Source organism: Pseudophryne corroboree, chromosome 3, assembly GCF_028390025.1.
Source record: "Pseudophryne corroboree isolate aPseCor3 chromosome 3, aPseCor3.hap2, whole genome shotgun sequence".
NCBI classification, from domain to species: Eukaryota; Metazoa; Chordata; class Amphibia; order Anura; family Myobatrachidae; genus Pseudophryne; species Pseudophryne corroboree.
In genome coordinates this window covers 610,487,551-610,500,921 of record NC_086446.1, presented here as the reverse complement: position 1 = coordinate 610,500,921, position 13,371 = coordinate 610,487,551, and the positions used below count along the sequence as shown (strand labels likewise).

Sequence of the window (13,371 nt, the reverse complement as noted above, 5' to 3'; positions counted from 1 at the left end):
TGGAAACAAGATTGTTGTCCCACGTTCCGAGAGGAATGGAGGCGACCACTCATTACGTCGCAACTTGACTGAAGAAATAGAGTCTCTGGTGCCGAGGAATGAAAAAAAAAAAAAAAAACCTCTGACGGACCGTGTTGAGAAACGTCTATGCGGAGCATAAATTGGATCTGTGTCGAATCAGAAGCTCGTGGATCCTCCGGATATTCAGAAGCCACCTAATGTACAGAGTGGGATAGTAGCAGTAAATTGTCCCATTAGGGAACCAACGTCACCCACTGCCCTTGAAAAAGAGTTATTCTGTTATCTTCCTAAACTCTGTGGGAGCGGAAGAGAGAAGAGTAAAGGACTTACAGTGAAAATGAGAATCCTGTTAAGGGGGAATCTGAGAAAAGCCTGTCCAACGGAAATCAGTAAACAGGCATCTCTGAAGACAAGGGACACGTAAAACTCCCTTTCTTGTTTAAACTAGCAATCACAGACTAAAAGGATTGTAAGGCCAGAATAGGCCTGTCCGAGCCACTTGGCTTCGGAACGTGAAAAGAAAACAAAGGCCTGAGAACTGTCCTAATTCAAATGATATGTGTAAAACAGGGATCAACACCCTTTGCGGTTAGAAACCTATGGAGCGCAGCCTGCAGTATGACTCTCTTGTCATCGTAAATCAGCCGACCCATGCCGAGGGACTCCTGAGACGGTTGTAACCGCCCAAGCCTTCTCCCATCGACCTGCGCCTACCCTGGGACCCTGCAGGTGTAATGGGTGTATAGGATGACATAAAATCAGACTGGACTGAGGATGTTGAACCTCTGCTTCAGCCTTTTTACCCTGAGAACCCCTGGCGACGAAGATATCACCCGTGTGGAGTCAAAAACCTGAAAGGGCACGAAAAAATCTAAAGGGAAGACCAGTAAAGGTCTGTCTTGGAGCTGGGGCAGTAGTAGGAGAAATCAAAGTGGACCTACCTCCATTGGTTCAAGAAATCCTGCAGAAAGTTCCTTCCCCAGAACCATCTGCCCCGTAGGATTTCATGTTTACTTGTCACTGTCGCAGCCCCAGAGGTCGTCGGGTTAAGACAGCCCAAGCGAAGATGCAGGGTCCGAGTCTGTAGACATGGAGACCTCCAAGGAACATAAAGCAGAATCGTGATTCTGACCTGTATCAAAGTATCAATTGATCCTGATGCGAAGCATCCTGTAACCTAGAGGACAATTGTTCCCCAACCTACCTGCTCCGGATACGGTAGAACCATGCTGCCGCATATGTCGATGGATCCCTGAGCAAGGTTGCCTCAGGAAAACGGCGGCTTGATGGACCGGCGATACACCGAGGTGTATACCTTAGAGAGGTTCTGATACCATCTCCTGCCATCTGCGGGGAAAAGATAGGAAAACAAACCTTGTTTGATACCTGATATTGTGTATTCGGGTGTCTGTCGGCCGCCTACCGGAGCCTGCCCAGCTCATCCGAAACTGAACCAGTCGCTGTCATTTTCGTCAATGGCGTGGAACCCTGATGGACTTGACGTGTCCTCCTCCTTTACCTGCAGTATCAGATGAACTGCTGTATTATGTACCTGTATATTCTGAGACACTGGTTCAGATCCACAGAAAACAGACATCAGTAATGCATGGAATGTTAGCAAAGTTTATTTTTGGAAAGGTGTGTTTGGTCCCGCTGTGATTTGATCCTGTGACCTTGGAAACCAAAGTCCAAGGGCTTACCTGATGAGCTATTGTCTGGATAATAGTGACATTACCTGCATCATTGATCAAACAGGGGTGTGCAGGTGCGTGGAGGGCGAAGCAGATGGCTCCGCCGCATACCTCACACCTCAGAGGGAATTCTTCGACTATCCCAGGAGAGACAAACGAAAGGAGAAAAGGTGGGTTAAATAAACAGAGCCCTACGTAAGGTCTGCACTATAATGTGTAGTGACCGATACGATTAAAATAAACTTTCTGGAGCAGCGGAGACCTGAACCAGCAACGCTGCGCTGTGGGACAGGAGTCTTAGCCCTAGGCTATAGGAGTTCTCCTTAAAGTTTTGTTTGGATTCAAACCCCTGTTCAGATACCCGCTACTAGCGTACTGAGCCGCAGCGCTATTTGTCTGATGCCTTACACGCATTCCACAATTACAAATAGCATTAGTAACTAGTGACAAGAAGGAATAATAAAGGGAAGGCAACACCCCGCCCTGTATTTAGTGTACCGCTAATTAAGGTGCACCAGATGTTTCTCTGAGGTTCCGCTGGCTTTTCAAAATGGTGACCAGCCTGTGAGAAAGATGGGGGAAAATGTTATGTGCAAGATGTTGTTATTAGAAAACATTGCGGAAGTAGCCTACAGCACCTGGTGTTCCCAGGCGGTCTCCCATCCAAGTACTAACCGGGCCTGACCCTGCTTAGTGTCCGAGATCAGACGAGATCGGGCGTGTTCAGGGTGGTGTGGCCGTAGGCTTTTATCCCCTATATCTGGTATTTTATGGATTTATCTATATACATACCTACACGCACCTAAATATATATATCTATATATATACATGCACAAACATAACTATATATGTATATATACACACACACCGTAGGTAAATAAATACTGCACAGTAGATCCTTTTAATTATTATTGAGCTGAGTCCCAGCTACTGTAATAGAGCAGGTTCCCTGATTTGCAAGTAGGAAAATGCTGGGTAGAGGACTCTACTGCAGGAGGAATGTATCTATATTTCAGCAGCCTGAAGTATCGAAAAGTTACAAATCCCAGAGCTGTTGCCTAGCGATGGGGAGACCTGGGAGCCCACTGAGTAAAGCGGGTTAACTGTTAATATACCTGGGACTTTATTTGTATTTGTCTCTGAGTATGCAAGATTAGCCCACTGGGCTATAGGAGACACTGCAAATATGAAGCCAGGTCTGTGCAGGGAGGAAATGGCCGCCAGAGTGAAACTCCTCTGGGCTATGCGATAAAATCTATATAGTGGATAACTGGATTAGTGCTGAGCCACTCTGACTATATCACATTCTCCCCAGCACCATGTGCATTAAACTCACATAAATGCCTATTACACTATAACAGTGGCCGGGGAGCGGAGAATGCTGAGCCCGCTGTACAGAGCAGGAGTTAGCTCCGCCCCCCGGCTATGGCGCCTTATTGCAAAACTAAGCGGGAAGCGAGCTGTACCCTCCGCTGGGCCTGCGAGTCACCGCCGGGGAGCGCTGAGCCCGCTATACAGCGCTAGTAGAGCCCTGTATCTGCTAGCCGCCGCCGGGGAGTGTTGCGCTGAACAGAGCGCGAGTCGCCGCCTGGGAGCAGGGAGCGCTGAGCTCGCTCTACAGAGCGGGACTTAGCTCCGCCCCCTCCGTACAAGGCGCCAAATTTAAACATTGCTTTGCGCTCGAGCGGGATCCCTGTGCCGGCTCTGTGAGTCGCGCTGAGTGGGGATCTGTGCGGGGGGTGCGGGGAGCTGGGGGAGCAGAGGGTTATCAGAATGACACACACCCGTTTTTCAGTCAGGGTTGTATAAACCATACTCAGCCTCCCCCAATCATCCTGTCTGTTTCTCCATGAGGAGGACAGGTAAGGATACAATAAAGTACATTACAGCCCCAGAGAGCCCTTCTGGAGTGGGTTGTACAACAATAAACAGATTGCTCTAAAAACATACATAGCCACCACAAATAAAGTATACTTCACTCACCACTGTGTTCTTGGTGGATCGGCCCCGACACACGCCGCACGCAGCGGCGTCCAGCCGGAATCTTCTGTGGTGGGGTGGTCCCGACACAAGCCGCACGCAGCGGTGTCCGACCATTTTTGATACTCACCGCTGCCATGCTGCCGGAATCTTCTGCTGGATGGAGTGGCCGCGACACGCGCCGCACGCAGCGGTGTCCGCCAACTCAGGAGAGCTCAGTGTCTCCCTCAGCCGGGGCCCATCCCTAGCCGCACGCAGCTGCGATGGGACCCCGCCGGCAGCTCCCACGGTGCAGACTGGCAGTGGCAGAGCTGCCAGTCTGTGAGTGTGTGTAAGAAAAATAAAATAATAAAGAAAAAAGAAGAAAATTCTTCAGCTAAACCCAAGTGAACCAGCTACCTCGGGCACTTAACTAAGACTGGCTTGGAGGGGAGATAGTAGGGGAGGAGCTAGCCACAGTGTGAGAATTTTTAAAGTGCCAGCTACCAATACCACCTACTATCTCCCCATTGTAACTACACTCCAGTGGCCCCTAGTGGATGAAGGAGAAAATAGCTCTTAATTCAAGAAAGCTTATTGCAGACAAGCTTCCCAGCTTGACCTTTTCCTCTGGAAATACTTCCCTTGGAAAGACTGCTCCCCAGCCTCGGTGATCTGCATGCATGGACACCAGGATCTAATCCTGGACCCCAAACATTCGTCCCTCTAGGAGGTGAGAACTGTGCAGACACCACAGGAGCGATATCCTGACCATTAGGATTATATTCCGGTGCATGTGCAGGTGAGACCAGGACCACATGTCCAACTGGTCCCGTGAAAACCACTCTGGCATTTGACCTGCTCACCGAAAAGGCCTCTTAGGCCGCACCCATCTTCTTCATCAGCGGAACATATTGATGGGTTGTCACTGCAAATCTGATCCGACTCTGGATCCTGAGACCTCTTTCCACAGGAAAAAACAAAACCTCAACCGTTCAGTATCTACTCTGATACCCACCTCCTACATCTGCGTCATTGGGAACATTAGCCATTCCCTGTGTTGAAGAACAGTCAGAGAGAAACAACGATTTGGACCACTTGTTTCTTGACCTCGCCGTAATCAGGAGAGCGTCTCAGTACAGAATAACAATGGCTCCTACTATTGAAAGAAAACCATCATACTGCCATCACTCCAGTGAAATGGCAGAGACAATCCTGGATATCAACCCAGGTAAGCTGAATGCGGAGAAAAACGCATTTAAACCCTTTTCTACCTTTACGTGCTGGGGCTCCCTGGCCTGAGAGATTCCATCCTGTAGTTCAACTACGTAAGTAGAAATCTTTGTTTCTTTTTATTTACAGGGACGGCAGGACAATGTCCTGAACCTGACGCAACTCTGATATGGCGTCGCATACTACCTCCCCTTCCAGAGGGGAATCACTAAGATCTATTTGAAAAATCAGTGAGGGGAATCATCTGTAAACTCCAGTATGTCCCCCTTTGGGTTCTATTATTAACTAACAGGTCCAAGTCAATTCCCGGACTGACTGAAGAGTATTAGACGAGTTCCCACCGGTGTGGGCTCCAGCCAGATAGACCCAGCGACATGCGGTGGGTGTGGTAGAAACAGAAGACGATATCCGCTTCTGCGAACCTAACAAGGCTGCAGAGCTCTTACCTTTTCACCTTCCACTATCTGCACAGAAAGGGAAAAAAGAACGGTATTGAACAGGTTAAAATGACTGCATCCCACAAAAGAATGCGTCACCAACCGTTGTGAGGGAAGGTAGACTTACCAGTTGTATCCGCCGAGAATGACTTAACTGAGGCATCCCCAAACAGCGGTACACCGTCACAGGGAAAAACTCCAGTATCTCTCGGAGTCAGCCTCAGCATTCCCCCGGTCACACCTCCTGTATACGCACGGCAGCCTGCCGCAATGTTATAGAGAAGAACCAACATAAGAAACATCCCCTCTCTCTCTAGGGTAATTCTATCGGATGCCTTTCCGAATACAAGCACTCCCCCATGCGCATGTAATGCAAATAAATTCAAAGCATATAAATAAAATATAACTTAGCTTCCTGTATACGATCCTTTGTGACAGGGCCCCGTGCCGACCAGGAGTTGACTTTCACAGTATTCTATCCGCGGCGGGAAAAGAATAAACACTCGGACTCCTTGTGAGGATCTGAGACCAACTCGTCACGGCCGACCTAGAGCTTTATCAACAGAGCGACCAGCACATGAGAAGGAATACTTTTACTTCAGCATTCATTAGAAATCGTAATATGAATATACATATTGTAATACACATATACACACATATCCTATATATATATATATATATATATCTATCATACATATAAGCAGATTGTCCAGAACCGCCGGGTCCCTAGTGACATTAATGTGTTCTGAATGTGTATGACCATGTACTGAATGCTCAAGTTGTGGATCTAACCAGGAAACCTTATGGTCGACAGAAAACCTAGTATTCGTCGACAGCAGGGAGTAGTAACCAAGCAAAATAACATTCTTGCGACCCCGAGGGGTCCGAGGGAAGTATACATATATAATTTTAGTATCACTCCCCCACAAATACTACCATGTCTGTGCTCGAGCTACAGGCCCATGGAACCGTACCATACATATACATATAAATATATATACAGGTATAAGTTAGTTACAGCATGTTAATTTACACCCAGTAATAACAGTTGGTGCCGACAGGGTCACCCACATACTACTGTGTCTCCCATATAGTGTTTACTTTTGAAAAGCATACCACTACCGACCTGCTGACACTGCATCTACTGAATCAAGTACCAACAGGAGTCGGCGATGCCGACAGAGATTCCCATAGCTGTTTGCAACAGAGCACTCACACATGTCGACACATATGCACTAAAAAACTATAGTGGGTATATCTGACAGGGAAAACACAGACACTTATGCACAACTCAATGACTACACACCCATTATCTAAGATAGTGCTATATTTTATTCTATAATGCACTAAATCACTGTGCCCCCCTTCGTTTACACTGCTAGCTGTACACAGTGCTTTGGCGGGAACTGTGGAGAAAATGGCGCTGTATCATGGTGTGAGGCCTAAGCCACGCGCCTTCTCGGCGCGCTTCAGCCCCGCTATTATTTTAGCGTTTTATACTGGCGGGGGTCCGTATACAGTGCCTATGCACTGTATACATGTTTAGCCAGGCTCAATGGAGAGGTATGTTGCTGCCCAGTGCACCCCCCCTGCGCCCTGCACCCTTGTAGTGCCGTTGGTGTGTGGGAGCAATGGCGCGCAGCGCGACCGTTGAGCGGTACCTCTGAGACTCTGAAGTCTTCTGCCGTCACTGAAGTCTTCTGTTCTTCTAATACTCACCCGGCTTCTTTCTTCTGGCTTCTGTGAGGGGGTTGACAGCGCGGCTCCGGGAACAAGCAGCTAGGCGCACCAAGTGATCGAACCCTCTGGAGCTAATGGTGTCCAGTAGCCTAAGAAGCAGAGCACTTAACTCAGAAGAAGTAGGTCTGACTTCTCTCCCCTCAGTCCCACGAAGCAGAGAGCCTGTAGCCAGCAGGTCTTTCTGAAAATAAAAAACCTAACATTAAGTCTTTCAGAGAAACTCAGTAGAGCTCCCTAGTGTGTGTCCAGTCTCTCCTGGGCACAGAATCTAACTGGGGTCTGGAGGAGGGGCATGGAGGGAGGAGCCAGTTCACACCCATTCAAAGTCTTATAGTGTGCCCATGTCTCCTGCGGATCCCGTCTATACCCCATGGTCCTTACGGAGTCCCCAGCAACCTCTAGGACGTATGAGAAATGATTTTTTCCACTACGTATGCGCACAGAGTCGCAGTTGCGATTGAGACACACGGCCTTAGAAATGTTTTTAAAATCTTCCTTTATTCACATGATTCATAATCGCCCACACTGGAGGCTACATTCTGATGGACAATCTGCACCTAACATGGGGCCAATACAACTTTCAAATGGTGCGACCGATGGTTGGGTCTAAGGGTCTAATTCAGCATGGAACGTCACACACTGAAGCCCTTCTGGAGTGTGCGCACGCGCAGAAGCCGCACTGCGCGTGCGCACACAGTGAGATTCGACGGCAGACTGACAGGCATAGGCATTTGCGGGGTGGGAAGGGGCGTCAACATGAAATTTTTGAGGCAGCGCTGTGTCATGGGGGGGGGGGGGCGCAGTCCAGACAAAGCAGGCGCAGTCAGAGGTCTTCCCTTAACATGCGATCACTCGCACTCGCATGTTAGCGGGGGGTGGGGGGAGGGCCCAGCATGTGGGGCGGACTTACCCTGTGCTGGGCATCCCCCCGCATGCTACCCCACACAGAAAATTTATAGTGGCGGGAACACATACAAACTTCTCCACATAGGAATTGTGGTGGAGCAGTAAGAGGAATGGTATGTCCTAATTACTAAGGTATGTCATGTAATTGAATATACGGTAAGGAAATAACCTTTACATCAATTTCTGAAAACACATTAAAGATATCAAATAATCATGAATTGAAATGAGTTCTGGATATATTGCAGGTATCCCATATGAATCAAAGCAATAATAAAACCTGAATAGGTAATATAAGAATATTCAGAAAAATACAAATGAAATGAGTTCTAGATATATTGCAGGTATACGATATGTTAACTCGGGGAACATGAAATTTCACATGGAATCCAGCACATAAATTGCCTGAGCAGCTGTCTGTCTGCTACAGGAAGATGCTAAATTATTCAAATAATTATCACAATAGTGAATTGCTGAATGTATTGCGAAACTGCTGATAGCACCCTGAAAATTCACATAGAATCCAGCACATGAGCTGCATCAGCAGCTCTCTGTTACAGAAAGATACAATTGTATTTAAAGAATTGTCACACATAGAATCCAGCACATGAGCTGCCTGGGCAGTTGTCTGCCTGTTGCAGGAAGATACAATTGTATTCAAGTAATTGTCACAATAGTGAGTTGCTAAATGTATTGCGAAAGTGCTGATAACCCCATGTAAATTCACTTAGTATCCAGCACATGAGCTGCATCAGCAGCTATCTGTCTGTTACTTATGGCTAATTGTACTAGTATCAATTCCTTACTATGATACTAATATGACTGTAATCACCAAGTTTACTCAAACATTTCCATAATGTCTCTTTAGTATCTTCATGCTTCTGTATTTTATGAAAAGCTGTTCTGTACTTTATTATTTCCTGTACTATATTATGCTATGTATCTGTTAAGAGCCTTGAGTCTTATTGGAGAAAGAGCGCTATATAAATAAAATTATTATAATTATTATAATTATTATTATATTATTATTAATGATTACATTTAGAGAAATAAACTATTCCAACACCACTGAGAGCATGAAAGCCTGATTTATAGTTCCTATGGTTTAAATTAAACATAAAATATGAATGATAAACTTCTAGCTTTCCTATAATATTACAGTAGTAGTTAGCTGGGTGGGGTTCCAGCATTTCCTTCCATTCTAACAGAATTACATGAGACCTCCTGTATAAGAGCCACCCCTAGGCCACTCCTGAAGTCACCGGGACACAGAATTTCCGCTTGTGGCAATTACCCGCCCTTCTACCGTTCGCAATGGCCCCTTGTTGATAAAGCCCTTCCACATACCGGGGATGGTTATAGTTCTTCTACAAGAAATGCAATTGTGCTTCCATACTGTCTGCAGTTACCGTGCACCCCAAGACGGCTTGGAAGTACAGCGACATTACTCGTCCCCTGATGACTGGTAATGCCCAGGATCCCCAGCACCACCGGCTGATAAGCTCACCTCACTCAGCAAGATGCCAGCCGGCCGCCACCTTCCTTCTGTGTACGAGGATTCCGCCCAGAGACTGACAGTGCGAATCACACATGCGCAGTGCCTCCTTGTAACATCGCAGCTAGGCACGCCATTGTGCGCAGCAGCTTGAAGAATAGCATATTTGCGCAGTAGCCAGAGAAAAGCTCTGGTATAGCGAGGTGTCTCTACGCTGACAAAGCATGGTTGCTGTCCAGTGTGCTGAACAAGGAGTCGCCAACAACTGATACCTGTGCCGCTGTATCTGCCACATGGATACAATTGTATTACCAGATACAATGTTTATACCTAGTTCTGTTTGTAATGGATACATGTGTTTAGTATAATCACTAATACTCTGAGGGAACACCCATAATGTAATAGTGAGCTACAAGTCATGTAAGATGGGTAACAGGTGAAGTACACATTTGCAGGTTTCTATTATAGGGTGGCAGGAAGGAATGGCCCATCGAGCTGGGTTTGTTATTATAGTTGGGCATTGTGATACACATATAGTTTTTGATACAATGTGGCCATGTAGCCCTTGCACACTCCACGCACAGATGTTTACTAGCAATAGCTGTGTGTTGCACCTATTACTATAAGAAATAGCAAAATGCAAATAGCACAGCAAAAGAGTTATACAACCAATGCATGCCACAAATTAGCCCAACAGAGCCCACATCTGTACTAAACATTGGTGTTTCATAACATTCATCATTCACCTGTCTGCAGGATAGATTTTATAGAAGCACTGCATTAGGAGCTGGTGCCAGGGTTGGTTCTAAATCCAAGTTGGGTTAGGGACCTCTGATGTCACCAGGGGCGGAACCACGTCCCCAGGGGGAGGGGCCACAGGCAAACACCGTACCCGAAATGTACCCTCGCGGGCTTGCTTCGCTCTCCACTCTTCGCGCCGCTCGCCACTGGGTTACTAAAGTAGTAGTTGGTGGTGTTGATAGTAGAGGAACTATCCCGCTGGCCTAGCTCCTCCCCCTGGTGATGTGGCTCCTCCCCCTGACATCATAGGTCCTTTAGGCCACTTGGATCTAGCATCTACCCTGGCGCCAGTGAGACATGCACGCCACCATCTTGTTCAAGGTCTACTGATCACAGTCTATCCAGTCCACAACCAGCCTTGCTACATATGACCCCCTGCGACCAACCAGCAGCCAGCATGTCCTATTTAAATCCCACCAGGTGCATCATCCGTTGCCAGTACAACTTATTATGATCCTGTATGTCCTCTATGACTGCCATACTCAGTGTTTGGCTCCACAGTACGGCTCCCATTGCTACTGTATAAGACCTATTCAGAACGTCTTGCTGTTCCTAACTTCAAGTGCACCTCTAAGTCTGAACACTAGTTCCAGCTTACTGCTTGTAATGGTGCATTAAAAGTCCCATACTGTTCCAGTTTATAGCATAATTCAAGTACCAGTCTCAGCACGTCCTACTGTTCCTATCTATTGTACTTCAATTAGAGTTGTCACCTCTAATAAAATGATACGATAATGCTAGATATCGGCAGCATTGTGTGTTTTACACAACCGCCGCAGCACTCGGGAAGCAGCACTCAGCTTCTACTACCTGCATAAGCATGTCCCCAGACTCAGGGGCAGATCCAGAAGAAAATGACGGGGGGGGGGGGGGGGGGCACCATGGAAGGGGCAAGTACATTTGCGTGCGGCTTTGGTGCATGTGAGGTGGAGCTTCTTATACAATGCCCACAGTTGTAGCGCTCATTATGCAATGTCCACTGTACTGGTAGTGCCCCTTATAAAGACCCCATAGTAGTGGTGCCCCTTATGCAATGCCCGTATTGCCCCCAGTAGTAATTTTGCCTGTAATAATGCCCCCAGTCATTTAGCGCCCTAGTAGTTATGCCCCCAGTGGTAATGCTGGAGGAAGAGAGATGCAGATGCACACTCCTAGCACTAAGAATACTGATAGTAAAAATAATTTTAATAAACTCTCACAATTAACATGGAGTATAATTGAAGTTCTTAGCACACATTTGCGCAAATATGCAGGCCCATGTACCGCAGCCAGGTGACTTCATCACATGGGTCCCTAACATTCCTAATACTATCACATTAAATAAATTTATACAGGACTTACCTCTAAATAGTGCCCTTTCAATGTGTGATCTGAAATGCAGGAACCTAGCTAATTAAAACACCTGAGGGTAAATGGGAGGGGTGCCAATACCAGAGGAAGGAAGCCTTGCCTTCCAGTGTACAATATATACACAAATATAGAGGAAAAAAGGGGGGCCTGGACTGCACACCCTAATACTAAAGATTTCAAGAGGTGCTATCATGCTGAGGCTTCTAATACTATGCTGGAGGAAGAGAGATGCAGATGCACACTCCTAGCACTAAGAATACTGATAGTAAAAATAATTTTAATAAACTCTCACAATTAACATGGAGTATAATTGAAGTTCTTAGCACACATTTGCGCAAATATGCAGGCCCATGTACCGCGGCCAGGTGACTTCATCACATGGGTCCCTAACATTCCTAATACTATCACATTAAATAAATTTATACAGGACTTACCTCTAAATAGTGCCCTTTCAATGTGTGATCTGAAATGCAGGAACCTAGCTAATTAAAACACCTGAGGGTAAATGGGAGGGGTGCCAATACCAGAGGAAGGAAGCCTTGCCTTCCAGTGTACAATATATACACAAATATAGAGGAAAAAAGGGGGGCCTGGACTGCACACCCTAATACTAGAGATTTCAAGAGGTGCTATCATGCTGAGGCTTCTAATACTATGCTGGAGGAAGAGAGATGCAGATGCACACTCCTAGCACTAAGAATACTGATAGTAAAAATAATTTTAATAAACTCTCACAATTAACATGGAGTATAATTGAAGTTCTTAGCACACATTTGCGCAAATATGCAGGCCCATGTACCGCGGCCAGGTGACTTCATCACATGGGTCCCTAACATTCCTAATACTATCACATTAAATAAATTTATTTAGTATTAGGGTGTGCAGTCCAGGCCCCCCTTTTTTCCCAGTGGTAATGCCCCTGCAGTTATGACCCCAGTAGTTTTCCCCTGCCCCCTTTAGTTTAGCCTCCCAGTGGTAATGCCCCCAGTAGTTTGCCTGCTTGTAGTTTAGCCACCAGTAGTAATGCCCCCCTGTAGTTTGCCCCATTGTAGTTTAGCCCCTGTAGTTATGCCCCCCTTGTAGTTTAGCCCCCAGTAGTAATGCCCCCAGTAGTTTGTCCCCTGTAGTTATCCCCCAGTAGTTTGGCCCCTGTAGTTATGCCCCCAGTAATTTGGCCCCCCTGTAGTTTAGCCCCCAAGTAGTAATGCCCCTGTAGTTAAGCTGCCAGTAGTAATGCCCCTGTAGTTATGCCGCCAGTAGTAATGCCCTCCTGTAGTATGCCCCCAGTAGTTAGCCCCTTTGTAGTTGGACCCCAGTAATAATGTCCCCCAGTAGTTTGCCCCCAGTAGATGCCCCCCAGTAATAATGTCCCCCAGTAGTTTGCCCCCAGTAGATGTCCCCCAGTAATAATGTCCTCCAGTAGTTTGCCCCCAGTAGTAATGCCCCCTAGGAGTTTGCCCCAATAGATGACCCCTTAGTAGTAATGCCCCCAGTAGATGCCCCCCAGTAATAATGCCCCCAGTAGATGGCCCCCAGTAAAAATGTCCCCCAGTGGCTGCCCCCAGTAGTAATGCCCCCAATAGATGACCCCCCAGTAGTAATGCCCCCCAGTAATAATGCCCCCAGTAGTTTGCCCCCAATAGTAATGTCCCCCCCAGTAGTAATGCCCCTTGTTGATGTCCCCCCAGTAGTAATGTCCCCCCATAGTTTGCCCCCAGTAGATACACTAAGGAAGAAAAAA

At 46.9% G+C, this 13,371-nt stretch overlaps 1 protein-coding gene and 1 non-coding gene across 4 annotated transcripts in view; both read right to left on the bottom strand.

The window, feature by feature from the left end:
* The window catches only part of RUFY2 (RUN and FYVE domain containing 2), a 146,770-nt gene extending 135,105 nt beyond the window's left edge, over positions 1–11,665 (bottom strand). For 2 of the 3 annotated variants that reach the window (XM_063961578.1, XM_063961581.1), the window contains exon 1: positions 9,492–9,575. The gene's annotated coding sequence lies outside the window, so the exon portion shown is untranslated. Of the gene's footprint in view, positions 1–9,491; positions 9,576–11,621 lie in introns of those variants that run through there. The other variant, XM_063961579.1, reaches the window with a different exon arrangement.
* On the bottom strand, positions 2,339–2,457 carry LOC135066325 (5S ribosomal RNA). The gene has a single exon (XR_010252575.1). It is a non-coding gene; the product is annotated as a 5S ribosomal RNA (ribosomal RNA).
* Positions 11,666–13,371: the final 1,706 nt, after the last annotated feature.